The 24,212-nt window shown below is 42.6% G+C and overlaps 1 long non-coding RNA gene across 2 annotated transcripts in view; it reads right to left on the reverse strand.

Moving 5' to 3' along the window:
- Nucleotides 1-291: 291 nt before the first annotated feature.
- The window catches only part of LOC138992884 (uncharacterized), a 35,610-nt gene continuing 11,689 nt past the window's right edge, over nt 292-24,212 (reverse strand). The window contains exons 4-5 of one of the 2 annotated variants that reach the window (XR_011468194.1): nt 17,374-17,481; nt 292-394 (exon numbers count right to left, since the gene is read on the reverse strand). This is a non-coding gene — a long non-coding RNA (uncharacterized lncRNA). Of the gene's footprint in view, nt 395-16,892; nt 16,944-17,373; nt 17,482-24,212 lie in introns of those variants that run through there. The other variant, XR_011468195.1, reaches the window with a different exon arrangement.

The following is a 24,212-nucleotide window of genomic DNA, read 5'->3' on the forward strand; positions in this document are numbered from 1 at the left end:
TCTCCACCTGACACGAGTTCCTGCTCCCCTGGGCTGTTCAAAGTGATGTTGCTTCTACGGAAAAGGTGTAGAAAAAATATGCAGATAGCGAAGCCACTCAAACTCGTAGTATTATCCTTTTGTGTTAATTTTTGGGAGTTTTATAAGTGAGTATGTTTTGATCAGACACGACACCATCCAAGAGGGATGCCAGGGAAAGTAGATGGAGAAAGCTTTGCTAGGAAACAGGGTGGTCATTGGAAACGAAATCCTTCTCCTTGGCAGTCCCCGTGGGGAATCTACTGGCTTATAAACCCTCTGCTGGGGGTGCTGTCCTGAGCATCACTCCCAGCTTTGTTTCAAAGCAACAAGAGAATCTCTTCCTGGGCATGTTTCCTGGTGATACTTTGAAAGCCTGCAATCAGAAAATGAACAGATTGTAATCTACTTTTAATTCCAATTTGAAAAGTGGTAGGATATGCTCAGACAAAAAACAAACAAGAACAGACCTTGATTGGCTATAGGAACAATATTTATCTTGGAGTGTTGACCGCATAGCATTATTCTTGTTGGCCTCATATCAGTTTTTTATTTAAATATATAAAAAATTAAACATATCCATGTAGATATCGAAAACCCTGCCTGTGTTAGGATCATGCCTTTTAAACAGTATTTAGCACCTCAAGCCGTTGGGTCCTGCACCACTTTTTCATTTTATGGAGACTAAAGAAAGGCTGGCTTATTTTGTCTCTTTGGCTCGTGGACACCTGGGAGTTCTTAAAAGAGCTGGGAATGGTCCCTGGAGAATGATGCTTGGGCAACTTAGCAGAAGAAAGCTGAGGGCATCAGAATGAGTGGAAGTCCTGAATGTGGAAAAGAAAAAACAAGGTTTGGGAAAAGAAATGTGAACAATGTCAAGGAAGAGGTACCTTGACTTCATACATTCATTTCTTTAACAAGTATTTTAAACAATTCAGCGAGTCTGATACTGAGGTAGGAACTATTAGAGGTAGGGGTGGAGAGACGACAGGGAGGAAATAGAAAATAAGTTTAAAACAGTTCCTGAGCCCAGCCGGCGTGGCTCAGTAGTTGAGCATCGACCTATGAACCAGGAGGCCATGGTTTGATTCCCGGTCAGGGCACATACTTGGGTTGCAGGCTTAATCCCCAGTGGGAGGCATGCAGGAGACGGCCAATCAATGATTCTCTCTTGTCATTGATGTTTTTATCTCTCTCTCCCTCTCATTTCCTCTCTGAAATCAATAAAAATATATTTTAAAACACACACACACAAAGTCTCTGATATCAAGAGGTTACAATTTAATAAGAGAAGAGAACTAAATATGCAAGACAGTATAGGGTTTTGTTTCAAGAAGAACTGGAAGATATGAAAGAAATTGAACAGTAAAATCTAAAGCAAACCAATCACCCATGAATCGTATTGATTTCTTTCTATGCCAAGAAGCCTTGGCCATTCAACCCCACAACTAACTACTAGGCCTATGTCCTAAACAAGTGCAGTAGAGATTACACAGAGGAATCAATATAGTTTCTGTTTTCACAAAATTTGCTCTCTAGGATGGAAATAAAATAAGGACAGAATAATTAAAGGGCACCCGGAGTATAACTGTCAGGTGAGAGAGACTCAGTGGTGTGGATGTAGCGTGGAGAGAGGGGTCCTGTCCTATGCCTGGGAAAGGGGATAGTACAGATGGGCCTTGAATGTGGAGAACTTTGAGAGACACAGAAGAAGATCGACCGTTCAGGAAAAGAGGACCGTTTAAGCCAAGCAGAAGGAGTGGTGCAGGAAGGCTGGGAATGTAGGGTGGATGTAGATCGCAGCTCTTACATACCAGGCTGGGGAGGCGTAACATGGTGAGAGGGAAAAGGGAAGACACTGAAGATTTCAAACATGGGTTACAAGAGGTGAGAGGTGATATGATCCAGCCAGGACTTTAAGAGATCATTTATCAATGACATGTGAGACAGATGGTGGGGAGGGCAGAATGAATGAGGAGAGAAGTTTAAAAATATTTGTAATAAGGTACGTGAGTTAACAGAACCAAATTTTGGGTTTTGTATTACTGGGGATTCGTTTTGACTGCCAGTCACAGAAAATCTGCCCAAAGAGAGGCGAACACAAATATGCAATTATTTCAGGCTCCTTTGAAGGTCCAGGTAGGCAGTCCAGGGCTGGTGTGGCGACTCTGCAGTCCTCAAGGCTCCAACCCCCTTTGTCCCCTCACTCTGTCATCCCTAGGAGTGGCCACATCTGCGTGGTAGCAGCAAGACAGAGGAAGGGTCAAAGAAGAGAGAGGGCAGAGAGCAAACACGGGGTGCCTTAAGGAAAATTGCCAGATGCTTCCACATGATCCTTCTGCCCCCATCTCGTTAGTCAGAACTCAGCAACAGGGCCACATCTCGCAAGGGAAGCTGCTAAATAAGGTGTGTTTTCTGGGTATCCCTATTTCCAGCTGGAAAACCAGACATTCTGTTACTGAAGGAGATAAGAAGAGTGGAGATATAGGTGCTTTTCTGGCTTTCTCTGCCATTGTGTCATAAAAATTAAAAAAGCAAGCTAAGAGGTTGTAACGTCATAATAGCTCAAAATCATTCTCCAGCTCTTAATGAAAAGAATTTTTAAAACAAAGATTCCATCCTAGAATCTTGTCTTAAAGCTGAGACAAAATAACGCTCTCTTTCTCGGATAACTCCGGATTTGACTCCATGGCCAAGGCTACCCAAAGCACTGAGAGCTGGTTTGTCCAGGTCTCCATGACCCTGCCTTAGTAACCCCCCTTCTCTCTCTGAGTTGTTTATAAAAGGAAAATAATTCCATTATCATTGTTATGTTGCTAAATTCAGTGAATTATACACCAGCAATGTGAGCCTTATGAAATCTCTGTCCTCACTGCACAGAAACAAAGCTGTGAGATCCTTCCCACACTCCATTCCTCTCGCTCTGAGCTCCAGCAGCCAACCCCCTTGGTTCACGCTGCCATAGCCCTTCCGATCCTCTCTCCCCTCTACAGTCCGCCATGCCCTCCAACGCCTGAAGACGCTTTGGAGGGCACTGCTGACGCTCAGCACGTAACTCATGACTCTGCATTGCTCACAGCCTTAAAACAACACCTTGGCCTTGCCTCCCAGATCTGCCAGAATCTTACTCACCCGACCAACTCAACCAGCTCTTCCTCTGAGGCATTGCTATCGCACCCTGGTTATTTGGGGGCAATATGAAAACTGTTCTGTGCTCTCCTCCTTTACTCTGCACCCTTTGCCTTATTTTTGTGTTACTGAGGATTAGCTTTGACTGCAAGTAACAGAAAATCCCCCCAAAAAGAGGCTACCTGCCAGCCTACCTCTCAGTCAACAGCTATCCACAGAGTGCCATTTTACTCTAGGGACTGAGCTAGATGCTGGGGGCCCGCAGTGAATGAGACACATGATCCCTGCTCTCGCGTAGCTACCGTTCCAGTATGAAATTGGACATAAACAAGTAACAACAAGTGTGATGATGTCACAATGAAAAAGAGACTGGACTTACGGGCACATTCACCAGGACACCTAACCTAGACTGGGATGTTAGACGAGGCTTCCTTGAACACGCAATTTGAGCTGAGATGCAAGGGATGAGTAAAAGTCACAGAGGTGAAGCGAGGAGGTGAGAGTGGTCATGTAAAGGGACAGCGGTGAAAAGACCGAGGAGGGGAGAACACATGGCATGCTGAACCAAGAAAGGGGCAGAGTGACCGGCAGTGACCGGCCCACATGGGGAAGGCGGGCCAGACTTGTACTTAGCCTCAGAGGCTGTAATAGATGAATTCTAAGGAGATAAAAATGAATAATAAAGTGCTAACATTTCTTGGGCCAAGTGCCATGGTCATTACTTTACATGGATCGTTCATCTCTCCCAATAGCCACAAGGTCATGTAACTACTAGTATTCATTGTGGAGCCAGAACTCAAACTCCGACAGCCTGCCCCAGCCCTTCCAGGCTGTAATGCGCTTTGTACAAAAATTCAGCGCAGACTCAAAGGCAGTATGCCAATGTCGTCCACGGGCAGTTTAGACCCAGAAGGAATCGTTTCTCCCCAAATCTCCTTTGAATACTTCTATTTCTGTAGGAGGTGTTTCCCAAGGCCACCGGAATGTGGGAAAAAGAATGAAACCAGGTTCTTTTTAAAGAAACTCATGAGGAATAACGGACTCGCGGTCAGGCTGCTTCTCTGGTCAACATCCTGGCAGGAAACTTCCAAGCACAGGAGACTTGAGAAGGAAGGAGTGTTTTCCCTCGCCTATCATTTGGTTTCCTGTTTTGCTTTCCAAAATTTGCATAGACTTTTTTTTTTAATGCTTTTAGGGAAAATGGGTTTTTAAAAATCTTTTCCAGGAGACAAGATTTATGTTGGTGAGTGATCAGCCACAGGAATGACAGGGATCGGCTTGAGTTCCCTGGGAATAAATTCTGCAACATCTGCTCGGACGGACGCCGATTCTGTGCCCCTTCACCTACTCACTTGGAAATAGCCACTTCTTCCCCAGTGCTCTCTGGTCCCATGTGCTCCCGGGGCACTTTGCCAGGCTTCTTTGCGTATATGCCTCTTACTCCGCTAGACTGCCAGCTCCTTGGATGCCTCGTGTGGTAATCCCTGAGTTATGTGGTGCCCAGCACACAACAGCCACTTAATAGATGCTTTTGGAATGAATGAGCAAACAATGGCCGCTTGAAGGGTGCCAGCACTGACGAGTACCTACTCTGTGACAAGCACTATGTCAGTGGCTTGCAGGCATCGTTTCATTACATTCTCACAAGCCTCATGAGCCATTCAATTCTTACAACTTACACACAGTTACTCTTACTCCCCATTTTTCAGGCAAGGAAATGGGGGCTCAGGGAGCTAAGTGAGTCACACAGGTAGTAAACAACTGAGCCAGGAACAAGCTCACTGGTCTTTCCCATTATACCTCTTTGATGCCGCCTCCTCCTACTACTCTCCCCGCCCCCCCACCCGCCCACTCCTAAAGTGGCAGAGGGAGGAAGTCAGCAGCTCAGAGCGTTTGCTCATCCTTACAGGTACTGGCCAGTTTTTTAAAGCTGTCTCCCATTTAGCATAAGACTTGCTTAGGGATAAGTCCAGCAGGATGAGGATATGGGGGCCATGCTGGGGAGGGGGAAGGAAGGAAGCTGTGGGCCCGGTCAGCCAGGCCAGGGCTCGCATCCTGGTTTTGCTACTTATGAGCCGTGTGACTCTGGGAAGGTGTTCGGCAGCTCTGTACCTCTTACACAGGGACAATACACCTGCCACATAGGAGAGTGAAGCGTTCATCACACACTGCAAGTAGAGTGGCCAGCACACAGTGAGTGCTTTATAAAGGGTAGTTGTTTCAGCATCAGCAGCCTAGCCGACACTGTCCTCCACCTCTAGTAGGCACAGCGATGTCCCTCTGCCTGGAGCACTGTTCTGCCCCTCTGCTACCTGCATGGCATGATCCTCCAGAGGACACCTGCCCCTGTCTCCTGTAACCCTGTTTCTCAGTTTGCTGCCTGTTTATTTCTTGTTTGGTTTGGTGGCTGGTAGAAGAGGGATCTTGGACTAAGTGGGGTGTCAACAAACTAGAACCTGCAGGCTCATTTTATCCCTCCCCCTGGTTTTGTATGACCTACAGAATAACAATGGTTTTTACATGTGTAAATAGCTAAAAATATTTTTAAGTACCATTTAATGGTAGGTGAAAATCATATAAAATTCAAACATCAGTGTCCATAAACCAAGTTTTATTGGAACACAGCCATGCTCGTTCATTGACATATTGTCTATGTCTGTCTTCCTGTTACAACCGCAGAGCTGAGTAGTCACAACCAAGACTGCATGGTCTGTGAAACCTAAAATATTTCCTATCTGCCCCTTTACAGAAAAAGTTTGCCAATCCCTGGTGTAAGCAAATAACGACAGAAGATTTCTCACTCAGAAATACCCATCCAACCCTTTCCTCTTCCCCCCTCCTCACCCGATCCCCAAATATAGCCTCAGGTCAAAAAAATTCTCTCTCTCTTTTTTTTAAAGGAGATGTTGGTTTATAACATTATATAAGTTTCAGGTGTGCAACATTATAATTCTACATCTGTATATATAGTTGACCCTTGAACAACCTGAGGGTTAGGGGTTCTGACCCCTATGCAGCCCAAAATCTAAATGTATAACCTTTAAAAAATAAAAATAAAATAAAAATAATAAATGTATAACCTTTGACTTCCCCCAAAATTAACTACAGTCATCCCTTGGTATCCTCGGAAGATTGGTTCCAGGACCCCCACAGATACCAAAATTGATGGCTGCTCAAGTCTTTTATATAAAACTAGAGGCCTGATGCACAAATTTGTGCACAGGTGGGGTCCAGACAGCCCACCCTGATTGGCCAGGCCGGCCTCGGGAAGGGGCCACAGGCAGTTGGCCAGCCCTGCCCCCTGGTCGAACTTCCTCCCGGTTTAACTCCTAGTCGAGGGGACAATTTGCATATTAGCCTTTTATTACATAGGATGATATAGAACAATGCATATAGTTGGCCCTCCACATCCTATGTTAGCTTAAATCCACAGATATGAAACTTGGGGATACAAAAGGCTGACTGTATATTTATATTTAAAAACCCACATTATAAGTGAGCCTGCACAGTTCAAAGCCATGTTCTACAAGGGTCAACTGTACTGCATCACGCTCACCACCAAAAGTCTAGTTTCTATCCACCACTGTACAATTGATCCCTTGCCCTCCTTCTAATCCACTTCCCTGCAGAAATCATTTTGGATTAACACGCTGCAAATACTCCCTGAGAACTCCATGCATGTACACCATTCTTCACACTTTCATTTATTTGACTTAATCACAACTTACCTCAGCATACAGGGGGGAGAAAGGAGAAGGTGGAGGAGAAAGAGCAAAAGAAGAGGAGAGAAGCCATGAGAAGGGTAAGCAGTCATAAATAAATGTGTTCCAAACAAGCAAATCCATATAGAGCCAAGACAGGGAAAGATTTAACTGAAATATATAAATTCCCCTGCAGTTGACACAATCAAGTCATCTTCAAGAAAGCCAACATTCTGACAAGAAGGCAACAACAGCAATAACACCAGCTAGAGAAGATGATCAATCAGGCAACTGCTGTTGAAACAATGTCATATTTATCCAACTGAGGCACTGACCAGTTCACAGAGATGAATCAAAACCCCTGGCAAAATTTGGCTGTCCTAGCAAATGAGCCAAGGAGTCAGAACTATCTAAAAGTAGTTACCCAGTCCCTTGAAAAAAAAAAAAAAAAAAAAAAAAAAGCAGCAGCAGCAATTTTGGCATTAAAACGTTAATGTTGAAAGACTGTCATAATCAGTAAGTACTAAAGGGGGAAAGATAAGGGCATTATTTTAGAAATGAAAAAGTCTACACATTCATTTGCTTAGCATAAATCTTACTTTATGGATGCAAAGAAAGCCCCAGTGATGATAAAACCAGAAGTCTGGCTTTATCATCCATTCCTAGGGACCTTGTAGCAAGATTTCTGGGCACAGGCACAGGGATTATGGAAATACCAGAATAAGCCTAGCAAAGCATTTCTCGACTTTAAGACCAGGACCAGAAATGGAGACCGCAAGTGCACACATGTGCGCCAAAGTCAGGTCCACTGGGCTTTGTTTTTTCCCGAGTTGTGCTCTTGACACCGAGGAGAGAGACACACAGAGGGCTGTGAAAAGCTGAAAAATCTCATTCCCTCACCTCTCAGGCACTTGCGAGTAACAGAAGATTTAAAAAAAAAAAAAAAAAATGAAAGCAGAAACGCAAAAGGAAAAGCAGTACAAACAAGAAGATAGTAATACGCAGGCAACACTGTCTATACTCTGGTTCATTTAGCATTTGCTTGTGCTCCTGGCTCTCCCAGTCCAGGGCTCCCACATTTCTTATTTGGGGTAATTTGTTCACAAGTTTATGCCCAAATGGTAAAGGGCACCCTAATGTTTACTGCCACAAATTAGGTAGGAAAGGGAGTAAGGAGGCAACTAAACTGGCAAGGTCGTGGAAAACAGTTGAGAAACTGTCAGAGCCAAGAAGAGTCTAAGGAGACACACAACTAATGTAGTGCAGCATCCTGGACAGCTGGGATATGCAGAACTTACACATGAGAGATTGTGAATCTTATCCCCTTAGACGGGCAACTCTTTCAAGTCTAAATAGCATTTTAATTTAATTAGTTTGGACAGTTGTATCTCTTCCGCTGAGATTAAAATAATAATAGTTTCAAACCACGCAGGGTTTTCTTGCAAATTTGTTTCAAACTAGAACAGATGATAAGGAAGAAGATTTGAATCTTGAAAGCATTATGTTTGTTATAAAATCCATTAGGAGCATTTTTATCAACCTCTGATTGTTTTAGCACAAACCTTGAGAAGTTGGAACATTTTTGTCTGATATGCATTTCAAGTAGCAGAGAAATAGTTGTCGGGGGGAAAAAAAGACCTGATTCGAGCAGCAGGACAGTGTAAGGAATCAGAATCGAGCGGAAAGAGCACAGGCATTCTGGAGGGTCACAGACATGGGTTTGAATCTTAGGCCCATCCCTTCAAAGCTGAGTAACTGTTGGACCTCCGCTTCCTCATCAGTCGAATGGGAACAGGAATATCACCTTTGCCAGGTTGTTGTAAGAAAGAGAGACAGTGTTGGCAGAGTGCCTTTCACATCTACTCTCAGCAAATGCTTGTTCTAACAAGAAAACGGCATTCCCGATCTTAAAGAGTTTATTTAGCAAGGATGCAGGCGAATAGCAACACAGAACAACTGGGAGCCAGGTTTATAGGAAACAGAGGGCGGAAAAAAACTTAGGTCAGCTAAAAGTGAGTGCTCTGTGGAAAGAACAACTTGATTTGCATCAGCAGAGTTTTTTGGAAGGCAGGAAAGACTAATAAACGTTTAGCCTTTTGGCATAACTGAACTCAATTACAGTGATTCTGCTGAAGTCAAGTTTATAAAAACGGGCTTCCCTGTAACCCTCGGATCAAAGTCTTCTAAAACCAGTACATTCCTAGACTTAAACAAGAAAACTATTGGATCTTGAAAAATGGTACAAGGAAAGTGAACCTGGGAAAATATTTCCCAAATTGCACTCTGGATATTATAGGGAGGGCGGGGGGAGAGGAATTATAGAATTATAGAATTTCAGATCTGTTGGGTTAAACAAAGTTAAACTTGTTTCTAGACTTTTTAAAAAAGTAATGCATATACTTGATAAAAATTCAAACGTTAGAAAAGAGCGTAAGATGAAAAAGATGGGATGGTGACAGTTCATGCTTTAGAATAAATGTGACTTTTTTTTGTACTTTTGTTTTAAAATTAAACTCCAGAGTCCTGCTTGATCAACATTCACAAACCTAATGTTTTGTGCCTTACTGGCTGCACAAAGTTCCATCTTTTTGGAAAAGGATGTTGCTGCTTACTCTAAAATTTGTCTGCATTCAAGGACACATTCTCTTCTCTGAGCCAAGGTTTTTGTAGAATGCCAGGACAGGGAAGTGGCGTAGAAACCATCAGAAAAAGCTGGGCTAATTGGCAGGGAGCTGTTGCCTAAATTAGAATTCCAACTGCAAACAACAGCCATCGAAACCTTAGCCCAGAACAAGGTATGTGCCTGGGAGCTTCTCTCAGAGATGGAGACAAGGAGAAAACACGGCAACTGGCTGTTTACTGGCCTTTCATTGCTCTCTTCCAGCCTCATTTATCCTCGGCTGCAGATTTCATTCCCACCGGCTGCCTTTGGACACCGTCCAGCATCTGTTCTGCACTCCACTGCCTCTCAGTCTTGGTCCAAGCTGGCCAGATCCCCACAGCTATCCTCCTCTTTCTACTGAACCCCATCTGCCCATCATCACTCTCCAACATGCAACACACATACACATTCTATGCTTGTACTTCTTTAATTCCCCACTGAACTCGCTTAGATTTTCATTACTTATCTTTTATTCATTCGTTTGATAATGTTATTTACCCAACATCCATGCATTTAGAATGAAAACTCTGCCAAACACTGCCAAAACAACCTTTAAATGACTATTTCTTCTAAGCAATTTTATAATTACCCCAGCGATTGTGTGTATGTACACAACTCTCTGTCTCACTCGCTGTTCTGTTACTAACTGGGGACATGATGGATCTTTGTGCCCTTAAGCGCTCTGGACTCTCGCATACAATTGGTACTGGGCACATTCCAGTTAACCTACTGAGAGACCGATGCTGCCAAGAGCGGCTGTTCTAGCTACCCTCCATGGTGGAAGAAAGTAAATGCACTCCGTCTCATTTCTGAGCCACACTAATCCGGCCGACTTTGACCCATCCTCCTCACCAAAACAAACATGGAATATTTATCCCCAACAAGTAACCACATGTCCTGACTTTGGCCCAAAACAGAACACTGAGGCCTAGAATCCTAGTTCTTTGCCTAAAAGCTCCTCGTTAACTGTGAATTGAAATGACATCTTAGAACACAGGGGACGAGGATACAGAATTTGAGTCCCCGTGCGGCCACACACCAGCCACAACGTCTAGCAGCCCCATCTGTAAGATGGAAATGCTGGTACCTGCCTCCAGGGGCTTCTTGGGAGTGTAAAACAAGTGGGACTGTGCTAAAAAGCCCTTTGAAAATACAAAGGCTTACAAAAATATTGACGAACCTTTACTGCCTTCCTTTGGTTCACTAATTGCCTTTCAAAAAAGGCCCACAGAACCTTTTAAACCGAACTCCACACTGACGACTCAGACCTTTAATCTTTGCCATTTGGCGCTAGAATTTAAAGCCAAACCTGGCCAAAGAAAATCTTCACTGACTTTCCTCACCATCAGTCATGCCTCAGCCCCTGCCGGCTGGCTCCCATCCTCAGAAATCTCATGAAGCTGTGCCCTTAAAGGTCATCTATGAACCCAATTCGCCACGCCCAAGGACTTTTTCCTTGCCAATCTACTGGTCAATTGATGCTACCAATTTTTCTTGCCCCATGTCAGAGACCTAGCAATAATGTGTTTTCTCCAGTTCTCAGACCCACCTTCTCAACACTTATGCCTGCACTTCATTCTCTTCCCACATCCTAACTTGAGAGGCTCCACTGCTCTGACCTCCATGCTCCTCTTTGAACCCACACCCTCACTTTGTGGACTCGCCCACCTCAGAACTTCAGGAGCCCACTTTCTAAGCAAATAACTCATTGACAGCTTTCGCCCTGACCTTCCTCTAGGCCTGCTGGATGCTCACATTTGTATGGCTTACCATCAGCTCACCCATGTCATGCCTAAAGCAAAACTTATTCTTTCTCCTCCAGACTGCCTCTTCATTCTGCTTTCTCTCTTCCTTGTCTGCCCTCCTCCCCCCAGGGTAGTTAATTACCCATGTCTGGCAGTTCTTTCAAAACACCTTGTGCAAGACCTAGTTACTTCCTGGAGAGCTTGGCACTAGCTCTGCATCTATCCTGCATCTCTATTGGGCCTACCTTCTTGACAAAAGGGGAGAGTCTTTATTTGTGGTTTAATTATACACTCAATTTTAAATTTGTGAAAAACGTTTCTTAGTAACCAATATCTGCTAAGCATTTTTTATACATTGTCTTGGGAAGAAGGTTTATTAGTCTCATTTGGGACTAAAAAGATGCTGTAAAAGATTATATAATAGGTGTTTTTCAGATCAACAGATTGGGGGTCCTATGGTTTCCCCACTAATATTAATGGCACAGGTTTTCCAATTTTGTAAAGGTGTTTTGGGACCCAGTACCTCCCCTACAATTCGTGCCCGCCCGCTCTGCCCCACCCACCTCAATGTTCCTGCCCAGTGAACGCACCAAGCCCAGGGAAGCATTCCAGTTTTTTTCCATACACAACCTGTCACTTTCTCCCCTGCTTTGCCAGAACACCTTGCAGGCGTCACCACTGCCATGAAACCCCACCTCTGCCCCCGTGGGCAGGAACATGCCGGCAGTTTCACTCAGGAACTAGAAATTAGGCTGCCCACAGAAAATACCTGAGGGTTGTTTGCTGTTCTTGTTGGTGTTGTTTTTTTAATTCTCACCCAAGGATATTTTTCCATTGATTTTTAGAGAGTGGAAGGGAGGGGCAGAGAGAAACATCGCTGTGAGAGACACATCCATTGGTCGCCTCCTGCACGTGCCACAACCAGGGCTGGGGAGGGGGGCAGGGTATTGAACCTGCAACCAAGGTATGTGCCCTTGACCAGAACTGAACCCGGGACCCTTCAGTCTGCAGACCAATACTCAATCCACAGAGCCAAACCGGCTAGGGCAGAGTACCTGAGGTTTTGATATGATTGGTTTAAGTTTGCATGCTATTCATATTTTAACATTTGCCTTTTTTTATAGCTCTAAAAAGAAAATCATGACTCTTGGGCTCTTTTAATTACTAAATAATGTGTCTAATAGGTTATGTAATTGCATCTCTGTGCCCCTCACCCCTGCCACCATTCCTGTCACTTATCCCTCCATTCTTCATGGGAAGTCCAGCCCCATTACCACCCTGCCTGAGCTGGGCTAAGACCAGACAGCCACATTATGCACCCTTCTCCACTTATCTGGAGGGGGTAAGTTTGCCCATCTACTGCCCCCTCTCACCTTCCAGCTGCTTCTCCTGTTCCTCCAGAGGCTCCTTCTGAGCTCAGTGAACAAATTCAGCCCCGTGACATTTACCCCCTCTCCTCTAGAGTGCCTCAGCGCAGTTGCACTTTGCCTAACCTTACACAACGAAATCATGGCCAAAAAGAAAAAAGTCACAATACTCCAATTCATCTGCTTCCAGGAGCTCTCTCCAGCAAGCTGACTGTTGAACTAACTGAAGATGCCTGTCTCTCTGTGATGTGTATTCTTGGACTATTGGTCCATCAGAGTCAACTCCTTTGTGCTAGCTGTTTATTAAAAATTGCAGGCAAAGCTGCCAAAAGGCCAACAGCGACATTGAGACATAATTTATCGGCCAGCAACAAAGGGGCTCATGGGAAGAGAAGACAGACAATCAGGGAAAAGAAAGGCCTGTGGATAGACTTGCACCACTTCAAGAACAGTCGGAGTCAGAACAGACCATCACAAGAGTGTTAACTGGGGCACTGACAGGACGGATCTCCTTCCATATCAATTCACAAAGATGTTTATGCCCCAGTTACCATTGGAAACATTTACTTATTTCTTTGGGCTTCCAGATCGGTGACCTAGTTCCCAGTTTGCCTTTTCACATGGGGTAGAGGCTCCACATTCAGAAGCACGGAGCCAGTCCATTTTACTCTGGACAGGAATGGTCTTCAGGACCACTCCTGAGTCAGAGTCAGGAGCAGTAGAAAGATGACTTGACTTTGGGTGATGGGCACACAATGCAAGATACAGACACGTATCACAGAATTGTACACTTGAAACCTATACAATCTTATTAACAATGTCAGCCCAATAAATTTAATAAAAAGAAACTATTATTTTTAATAATATTCTATATTAAAATAACACTTTGTACTTTTCCCTATAAATGACTTCATAAGATTCTCACAAGCCTGTGAGATGGGTAGAGCAGATATCATCTGTCCCATTAATAAGTGATCACTAGGAACTCCAGTGGTGCAATCAGTTAGCGCGGTACTTATAAAACGAGATCACTAATCTATTGCATGTGGGAGCATTTAACACTTAAAGTTTTTGGCAAGTCTTTGGAAACTTATATCAACATTGATGAACCAGTATTATTCTCTGGGAATGTCAAAGGGTAACTCATATTTTCTCCATAAATTTCCTGGAATCTTGGATGATTTTAGAGTCTAAGTATAATAACTTATATTAAGTGGACCTGTGGCTCAGAAATTGCTGCTGTCACAAATGATATATTACTTCCCCTACTCCAAGAATATAAGGTAAGTTACTTTTGTAATTCACAGGGCAAGGCAGAAATCAAGACATACCAAGTACACAGATTAGGTATAAAATAATGTAGCAGCATCCCTCGGAAATACAGAGCTATTATGAGAGCCATAGATTCTCTCTTCTACATAGAAATGAGCATGGTGTATGGTCACAACTGGAATTCTACTTGACAGAATCCATGGTGCAGAATGAATAAGCATTACTCAGGCAATTCACAAGTATACTCTCAATCCTCTCTTACTGTTCATTATACCAATAGAGCCTTGACTTTTAAGGGAATGCTTGGCAACAGTTAAAGCTGATGCCTTAAAAATGTGAGTTTGGGTATAGATATTGATCTATGGAATAAATATACAATAGCTGGGCCTTCTGTCCTCAATTCTAGAGAAGCATTTGTCTGCTGGTAATCCTATTTGATAAGTCCAGAGGAAAAGAATTCTATCATCTCATTGCTAAATGCAATTCCTGTGAAACTTTCTTATTCCTGAGAGCAAGTCTTTCTTATTCCTGAGAGCAAATGAGGTAAGCGATCTTTTTTATTGAATAGAATGATGGAATAACGTTTTAGAAAAATTATAGGGAATAAGCAGAAAAGCCATATGGGTATGGAAAATCATGAGTTTTTACGACGTAACTATAAAATATAAAGGAAACTTCTCTTGGGAATCCCATGGGTCACTTGATTCAACAACAGTGATTTATTTTCATTCAACCAGGGTTCTAAACTTTGGGAGTATATGGCGTTTTATGACACACGACTCTCAGCATCAGCTGTGACAGAGGAAAATGGCTGTTGATAGAATAGTTTGGACTAAGCTAATGAGATCCTTAGCTGGCAGCATCTAATAACCTCACAGGAAATATTAGGATGGAAGTCAGCCAACAAGCCCATCTTCATTTGCCCTTTCCTTGAGTTGGCACAAGTAGTAGGCACTTCTTTATTTCTCTGAAAAATTAATTTCTTTGAAAAAATTGGAATGGAGTCCTTTCACATGATAGCCACACCTATATTTCAAACTAGGTAAAAGCTTTAAAGTAACTGTCTATCGCACTGGCTTATTCCATCCCATCCTTGTCCTCATTATGTCATCCTGGATGTTATGTCATGGCTACTGAAGGTGGAGGACCAATCAATAACTGGAACCATTTGAGAGGGGAGTGCCAGAAAGAAATAACTCACAAGGAATTCTGGATCCGTGCAGAGAAGGATCTCATATGGCAGATTAGGAATAGGCAATAGCAAGCCACAGAGGATTTCTAATTAGAGGTGCTACAGATTGAATCTTTGTGTCCCCACAAATTTATATGTTAAAATCCTAATCCTCAAGGTGATGGTATTAGGAGATGGAGCCTTCTAAGGGCGATCAGGTCATATGGTTCCATTCTTCATGAATGAGGTTAATGCCCTTGTGAAATAGACCAAGAAAGCTCGTTTGCCCCTTCCTCCATGTGAGATTCCAGAAGACAGGCGGCCCTCAGTGAGGAAGTGGGTCCTCATCAGACAGCAAATCTGCCAGCGCTATGATCTTGGACTTCCCAGCCTCCAGAGCTGTGAGAAATAAATGTCTGTTGTTTATACGTTATCTAGTGTATACTATTTTTGTTATAGCAGCCTGAATGGACTAAGACAGGGACTACGACATAATCCTATTTGTGCTTCAAAAAATCACTCTGGTGACACTATGGCAGACAGATTGGAAGAGAAAGACAATGTGAAATTACTTGGAAAGTTCTAGAAATAGGCTGAGGGGAGAAGTGCTGAGAGCCTGAATTAAGACAGTGGCTCTAGGGATCTAGAGAAGAAAACAGATTCAACACTTAGTCAGCAGGTCCTATTCATTCTCTCTGCGAAACACCCCTACCACTTTAGTCAAATGTCCCCTATAGAATTTTGTTTTCTGCCAGTGTAGGCCGCAGTCCAGGATCATGAATTGAATTTGGTTGTTATGTCTCTTTAGCCTCCTTTAATCTGGAACAGTTTATCAGCTTTCCATTATCTTTCATGACATTGACAATTTTTTAAAAGTCTAAATAGGTCAGTTCTTTTACAGACTGTTCCTTCATTTTGGTTTGTCTGGTGCCTTCTCATGATTAGATTCAGGTTATGTCTTCCCAGCTGGAACAGCACGGAAGCGACTTCGTGTCCTTCACAAGGTCACATCTGGAGGCCACATGACGTCTCCTGCTGCTGACTATGTCCATCTCCATCACGGGGTCAGGATGCTGTCCGGTTTCTCCACTGTATACTTACTTCCCCCTCTGTGACCAATAAGCAATCTGGGAGGAAATACTGTAAGACCATATAAATGTTCTCTTCAGCAGACTTTCCTCCCCGGATTGAACATTCTCTAGTGATTCTTATCCAGATTAGTCTTTCCCATGATGGTTGCAAAATGGCAATTTTTCCAGAACCCCATTTTTAACTGGGCACATTACTGCCTGAAATAAGGGATTATATATCCCAGTCCAGTTGTGGATTTGTGACTAAATTATCACAGAAGTGTTCTGTGGGACCTCCAGTTAAAAAGCACAGGAATGAGGGGCTGGTGCTCCCTTCCCTCCCCATTCCTTCATACTGCCTACAGCACAAACATCATGGCGGCGGGCCTGGCAGGCAAATTAGACCACCTTGGACCTTGCAAATGAAATCCTCAAACAGAAGATGAAATAATAGAAAGATAGAAACGTGGGTCCCTGTTTTCCTCTCTGCTTCAAACTACAGCTCTCCCCGCTTCAGCTCTGCCCACCAGCTGTGCTCTCTTTCCTTTCCCCTAAATAGTTGGCTAAATGTGTAGGTCGTATTTCTTCCCAAAGTGATACTAAATGCTTTTAAACAAAGAGTAGGAATATAGTCAACATAAAGAAGAAAGAATTTGACCCGAAACACCAATCAGAAAGAACATATGCATCCCTATGTTCATAGCAGCAAAATTTACCATAGCTGAGGTTTAGAAACAGCCCAAATGCCCATCAGCAGATGAGTGGATTAAAAAACTGTGGTACATCTACACAATGGAATACTAGGCAGCTGTAAAAAAAAAGAAAGAACTCTTACCATTTGCAACAGCATGAATGGACCTGGAGAGTACTATGCTAAGCAAAATAATCCAGTCAGAGAAAGATAAGTATCACATGATCTCACTCATATATGGAATCTAATAAACAAAATAAACTGACGAACAAAATAGATTCAGAGACATAGAAACATGGAACAGACTGTCAAATTTCAGAGGGAAGGTGGGGGTGGGGGAGAGAGATTAACTGGGGAACTTATATGCTTATATGCATAGCCCATGGACACAGACAATAGTGTGGTGAAGTCCTGGGGAGGGCAGGTACAGGATGAAGGGGGTCAATGGGCGAAAAAAACAAGTGACATCTGTAATACTTTCAACAATAAAGATAAATTTTAAAAATAATAAAGTTAAAAAAATTAATTTGAAATAAAAATAACTCACATGTTCTAGGTGTCCTCTTTTTCTTCATATTTTATTACATGTGGGTTGTTTCTTGCTCATATTCTTTAAACTATTATAATTGCTCTGCTTAACACAGTCCTGGGAATCCTGTAATAAAGCACACAATGTAATATTAACAACATTTAGTAAATAATGCACACAGACAACCTAAATTTCAACAAATGTCTGCCCGTTGTATAATAATAAACACAGCAAAACTCTGCTCATTTTAGACTTAGTGGACAGAAAAATCTAAATAAATGAAAAATCTGAATTAGAGACTTTTAAAGAGCTAAAATTTTTTATTACTTTTGGATACCTAGAGTAACTTGAATTGCTAAGGGTGAAGGGGGGGGTGTCCTCAGAAACCCTATTTGCCTAGCAATAATAACACGTGGGTAGTTAGTAAGATCTACATACATATAAATAGCAAACACACTTATCTCCTTTGAAAACATTTCTTCTTTTAACCACCACAACCAATCACTTCAAGGACTAATCTAGTCTTTTTAGATAGCATTGAGAGTTATTCTGCCCAAGAATGGTTTCATTAGAGATTTGCATTTTATTTTAATCTCACTAATTAATGTTATATCCCTGACAAAATAAAGAGTTAGAAAAGGTTACATTGAATTAAAATACTGTATGTGATTTCAACTGTGAGGGATAGATCAAACTTTGTACTAGGCTGTGGTAACCCCTCAATCTATCACTTTTAATTTTTCATAAATAAGTAGGCGGTAGTTTTGTTATAGTATTATCCATGTATGGGTCTTGGAGTTAGAAAAACAAATCAGGATTATCCTGAGGACTGTATACTGAGAATTTGTGGATTTTGAAATACTTATACTGATGCCTCTCTTCCCCACAAAAATCGTAGGGATAAAGTAAGGAAAGAGCAAAGTGTCATGCAAAACCACAAGATTTAGAGTAAAACGACTTTAGTTTTTATCTGAAGCACAAAGCACCGTGATTTGAATAAGTCAAATAACTTCTCTGAGCTCGTTTTCCAGCTATAAAATGATACTAGTAACACCAGAACTTTATTTTGAACATTAAGTTCAATCATGCATGAGAAAACGTCTTGAAAACTGTTTAGTACCATTCAAATGCTAGACTCAAACATGAAGAAACATTTAATTTGCATTTTATTGTTTTTAAAATAGAACTGTTCTTGGCCTAGGAGAAAAATTTCCTCTAGCACTTGGCATCTTTTGAAAAACTAATAACAAATGCTTCCACCCATGGTTGACTCATAATTATTTCATACTTTTGTGAAAAGAACAGGGTAGAAAGTAGTGGTTTTAGACAAACTGTAAAGTCCTCCCGGCATTTGTGACAAGTTGTTGGTCAGGAAAGCATCCCTGTGTAGATGCAATGTGGTGTTTAAAGTGGTTTTTACTGAAACATTAACAACCTTCAGCTCTGTTGTTAAAAATGAATTTGCATTGTTGGTTTAACCCAGAGTACAGTTTTACGAAGATAAGTGAGTAACAGGATCCTGAGAGATGACAGAAAAATATTGAAGGGGAGACCTACCTTTAATATGTTTTTGTATTTGAACATATATGAAAACCAAAATAATGACTACTGACTAGACTAGATGGTGATAGGTGACAGCACCAAGGAACAATTTGTTTATTGTTAGCAGGACTGTAAGTGCTGAACGGTGAATAACAAAGAGGAAGAGTAAACGTGTAATGACACAGCACCTATCAGAGCTCAGAAATTTAGAAATTTCACTCTGGTTGAAATGCCAGTCACTTCCTCCCTGCCAGACTCTCCTGAGAGCGCGGCCTGCAGGCCGGAAGGGCGTTCCTTCAGGAGTGGGGGCCCGGCACTGCTCTCTGACCATCTCATTTGATCAGGGGCAGACAGACACACGGCTCAAAACAGGTCCATCGTATTCTCGGACACAGAGAGGCCGAATCGGAAGGTGTTGGCATTAAAGACTCGAGGTCATGAAGAGTTGCCAAAATCAGCAGCATGGCAGCCCCAGAGCCATGTGCAAGCCAGAATTGGAGGAAAAAGAAACTAAAAACCTGACAGAGAAGCAGAATAGTCTGCAGAGGGGAACGTGGAGCAGATGTGAAACAAGGACAAGGTGAGGTTAGGAAACCAGGAAACTCCAGGGAGAGAGGGAAAGACGGAGAGACAGAACTGGGGAGAGAGAGGCTGTCTTGCCTGCTTACTTTCTTCGGTTGAGTTCTGCGTAATGTCTTAAAATAAATCTTGTTTCCTTTACGCTGCTGGCTCGTGCGTTGTGGTTCCTCAGAACCAAGGGATACTTTAGGAAGACCTTCACTGACTGGACTGGAACCAAACGTAAGAAAGTAAGCAAGAAAGACATCTGCACAGTCAAAGTGCATTTCCAAACACTACATCCTAAAGCTCGTGGGACACTAAAACGCTCTCATTGCTTCTTTAATTTTTGTCACAGCTATATTGAGATAGTCGCATGCTATAAAATTCAGCCTTCCTGTTACCTGTTTACTTTTACTTTATTTAGCCCCACCAAGCTAGTGGATCTAGTGCCCTGTCTACAAGTAGCCTTAATGACAAAGAGAGAATGGCTAGAAGCAAGCCAACTACAGCAATAAAAAGTGATGGTTGACAGCCTAGCAGCAAAGGAAGAAACAGAAAAACTAAAAATAGGACAACAATAATTCCAAGAGGGAGGGGGGAGGCCGGGGGAAAGAGCAATCTGGGGCCATGTAGAGTATTTTTGTTAGGCTCTTTTTGTTCCGAGGAACAGCTCAAGTTACATCTAATATTAGGGGAAGGAGTTCCAAGGAATTAAAAAAAACACACACACACAAGGATCTCAGCCCCACAGGGCCTCGTGGGAACCACGAAAGGCCAAATCACCAAGCCTCTGGAAGAACAGGCGTGTAGTGGAGCCAGACCTGAGGAAGACTGGACCCAGGACGCCAGCAAGAATCCATGCTACCCAGGACTTCGGCATCGGGAGTTCGTGCATCATCACCTACTGATCAGTTCATTTATGTGACTCAGCTCTCCTCTGGCTGCGCCCAGGGGTCTTTCGGCCTCTCTGCCTGCCCCTACCTGGCTTCCTCATCCTCTCTTTAGAATCTGTAAACTGCCAGCTCTTGTCGCAACCAGCAGACTCAGTTTTGTTGTTGTTTGTTTGTTTGCACAGCACAGTGCTTTCATATTGTCAGGAATGCCAAAGTCTTTGGGTGGGCCTGAATGGGGCAGTCCCCAATCTCCACCTGCCCCTTATCTTGGCCATGCCCTCTGCACTCGTCGCCATAGCCAGCTGGGTGTTCTTTCCCACCTCACAGCCCCTGTTCAGGACTGCTATCTGCTTCCTGTCACTTTTGCTCGCTCTACCTCATTGGCTCTCTCTATACACTCTTTTAGCTCCCATTGCGAACCAGTACTTCCCAGGGCAAACCCCCCTGAAGGGAGAATCTGGACCATCGCGCCCATTTTTAGCTAAATTTTGCCCACTGGTTCATATAGTAGACTGCTGGCCGGTCCAGAGCAGGGCTGCTGAGGTCAGGGGTCTTCTTCGCGTCATCTGCTGTGGCTGAGGTGCCTCAAGTTTGCTTAGATCAGAACACAGCTGTTGGGCCAATGCCTCAGCAGGGACTATTAACAGCCAGTCACCTGTAGGAGGGGCTTCGGGGGAGACAGACACCGCAATTGTCCAGTGCGTGGATCAGCATGACCTAACTCTAAACCTTAAAAAGCCTGAGAGTGTCAGGCTCCATCTAGCCTCCCCCAAAATTAATGTCTATGATGCTAACAGGGAGGCTTTAAGTAAAAGTTAAACTGTGTTCAGTGTCCTTGAAGGAAGCAGTGATGTCTACAGGATACTTTGAAATAATTTCCACTGAAGATTATAAAACTTAATGGAAAATATTTAATGTGTGCTCGGATATTTGAGAAACCTTGGATTTTCAAAAAATCGAATTTTCCTTTGAACTAAGAATTAGCCCTGGTAAGTTGTTAAGAACAGAAGCCCGAATGTCTTCTAATCCTGGCTCTGCTACTTACCAGCTAGCAAATTCTTTAGTAATGCAGTGCCTCAATCTCCTCATTTAGAAAACAAGGGTAATACCAGCAGCAATCTTGTAGGGTTGTCAGATTAAATGAATCAATCCAGATAGAACCTTTAGATCGAGTACCTGGTGCACAGTTAGTGCTAAAAGTTGTTCATCGTTATCATTACTGCTGCTGTTGTTTTGTTCTTATATAAAAAGGGAGCTACATACTGATACATTAGTAAAACTTTTATAATGGTTCAGGTTTTCTGATCTGTACATATTTATTCTCTTTTCTTGGACATTTTGTTCTCACTTTGCCACACAAATAACGTACTGCATTTCCATATGAAACAGGCTGCTTTAATCACCCTGCTGTCCTGTGTAACAGCAGTGTTCTGTTTGAGGGTGTCTGAGTTTATTTTAGCCCTAGTCTGGTCTGTCTGCCCATGAGCTTATCTAGAGCCTAGACTGGAAGGCAACACAGGCAAGGCAATCTTCAGAGCAGGCTCCACTGCAGACAGTTGTCAATTTGAAAGCAAACACCTTTGAAAAACAACAAAGGCTCTCGCTGATGCCAAAGGATTTATCTAAAGACTGCCTCTCTTTGGAGTCTCTGGCTAGTTCTAGGATGACTTCCTGCCTGGAAACAAGACAGAAAAGTGCCGGAATGCATGCATGCCAAAAGGGCTGGGGCTCAAAAGGAGTAAGACTTGGTAGTGAAGCCATCAGAACCAGCTAGGGAGCTTAAGAAAATATATCAATGCTGGTCCCACCTTGGGCCAGTTAAATTCTAAACCTCAGCTGTGGGGAGGGGCAGGGGGAGAACACACAGCCATATTTTTAAAGTTCCCTCAATGCTCCCCCCCCAAGGGCTCCCCACTGTTCTAGGGCTTCCTCTAATTTGCTTCTGCCACTAGGCAGGGCCTCCTCGGAAGTCAGGTGTCCAGGCAGGAACAGAAGAAAGGAGAAAAGAAGACACTGCCCAAGAAGCTGCTCATCCCAGCAGCCTCCTCACCGGTCAGCCAGGCCTTACCTTCTGCTTAGCAATGAGCAGAACCCGAGTGGGAAGAGAAAAGAAGGTTCTGGTTAGTGTGGCCTGCCTTCGCAGAGCCTTCAAAACAGTTAGGAAGCCAGTATTCACACACAAGCAACAATGGCAGAGCTGTGGAGCCTTAGACTGAGGCTGTGATTAAAGGATGTGCTTTGAGAGTTCAGCCAAGGGTGAGGGGAAAGGTTGATATGGAGGAGATGGAACCTCCGGAGGGTGAGTAAGATTTGGGGACAAAGGGAGCATGAGGAAGGCAGTTACAGAACAGTGAACAGAATGAACAGGGTCAAAGAAAGGGCATGGGGTGGGGCAAGTAATAACCAGGGCACTCTAGCTAGGGTACAGAGCTTTCCTGGAAATAGAAGGAAATACACTTGGATGATTTCAGTAGAGTGGGGCCAAATTATAAAGGGCTGGTGTACTAGTCTGAGTAATTTAAACATCATGCAATAGGGAACAGGAAGCTGCTGTGGGGTCTTGAGTAACGATAGACAATGTTTTCAAGTAATCTAACAGAATACTGTTAGATAGGAGGAAAGATGACTGGGTCATATAGACCGTTACAATAATACCAATGTGAAAAAAAACCCAAAAACATATGAAGGCCTATGGTCACAGTAGAAAGAGATAAAGAAAAAAAGTAAATTCTAGAAATAGGTTTACATTTTTTGTGTATGTGCTAATTTTGACTTTGATTTTTAGCAGACTATATAATACATGTACATTATAAAATTTGAGAAATCACATAAAAGAAAAATACCATGCACCTCTTTGACATATTTCTTTCTAGTTTTCCATATATTTTTATGCATTTGAGCTCTCACTGCCTAAGCAATTTTGTAACATGTCTTTAATATAATAGTGTGATAATCTTCCCAGGCCTTCATAGCTCTAAGCTTCATTTTTGTAGCTGTGTGGCCTTAGCTGGTATGAATACACTGTGATTTACTTGTCAGACAACAGCTTTCAAATTGCCATCAATTCTCCTGGTAAAACAGTGCTGGGAAGAAGTACATCTCTATGCATTAATCTTTGTCCATCTTGATGGTTTTAACCCTACGATAAATTCCTAGACATGCCATGACTGCATAAAGCTTTTTTTTTTTTTTTTTCAGAGTTCTTGCTACTTACTGAAAATTTGCTTCCCAAATGTATGGATTAATTGGCACTCTTGCCAACAGATTATAGCAACACTGGATTCACTCTACCTTTGCTAATTTGCTGGAGTAAAATATAAAACCTAATTTGCATTTTTTATTTGTGAGGTTGAACTTTTTATGTGCTTATTTAGTCACTTGTATTTCATCACTATGAATGCTCTGTTCATTCTCCCTTTATATCAGAGAAATCGTAAGAAGGAATAAATTTTAAGATTGAATATATTAAGGATGAAAAAAGAGAAAAGAGTCATGTTCTTGGCAAAAATAAACAAGACAAAGTAAAAAGAAAAAAAAAGATCTCATAAACAAAATGAAAGGTTAAATAGCAAGCTAAAAAAATGCAATATATATGGCAGGAAAGAGACTACTTTCCATAAAATATAAAGAGCTTACACCAATCAATAGGTCACTAATCTAACAGAAGAATGTGTAGCGGACAGGAACAAATAGTTCTAGAAAAGGAAAGAAAATACAAGTGGACTTTCAACACAAACAGATACTTAACCTCACAATAAAATATGCCAGTTAACAAAATTGCAAAATCCAAAATGTTTAACAACAGACTTTGTCAAGAGGCTTTTGGGAAACAAGCACTCATCTATTGTTCACAGACTGTTA

This window comes from Myotis yumanensis, unplaced genomic scaffold (assembly GCF_028538775.1).
Source record: "Myotis yumanensis isolate MYYU_CA2020_CCGP unplaced genomic scaffold, mMyoYum1.0.hap1 SCAF_15, whole genome shotgun sequence".
In the NCBI taxonomy this organism is placed as follows: domain Eukaryota; kingdom Metazoa; phylum Chordata; class Mammalia; order Chiroptera; family Vespertilionidae; genus Myotis; species Myotis yumanensis.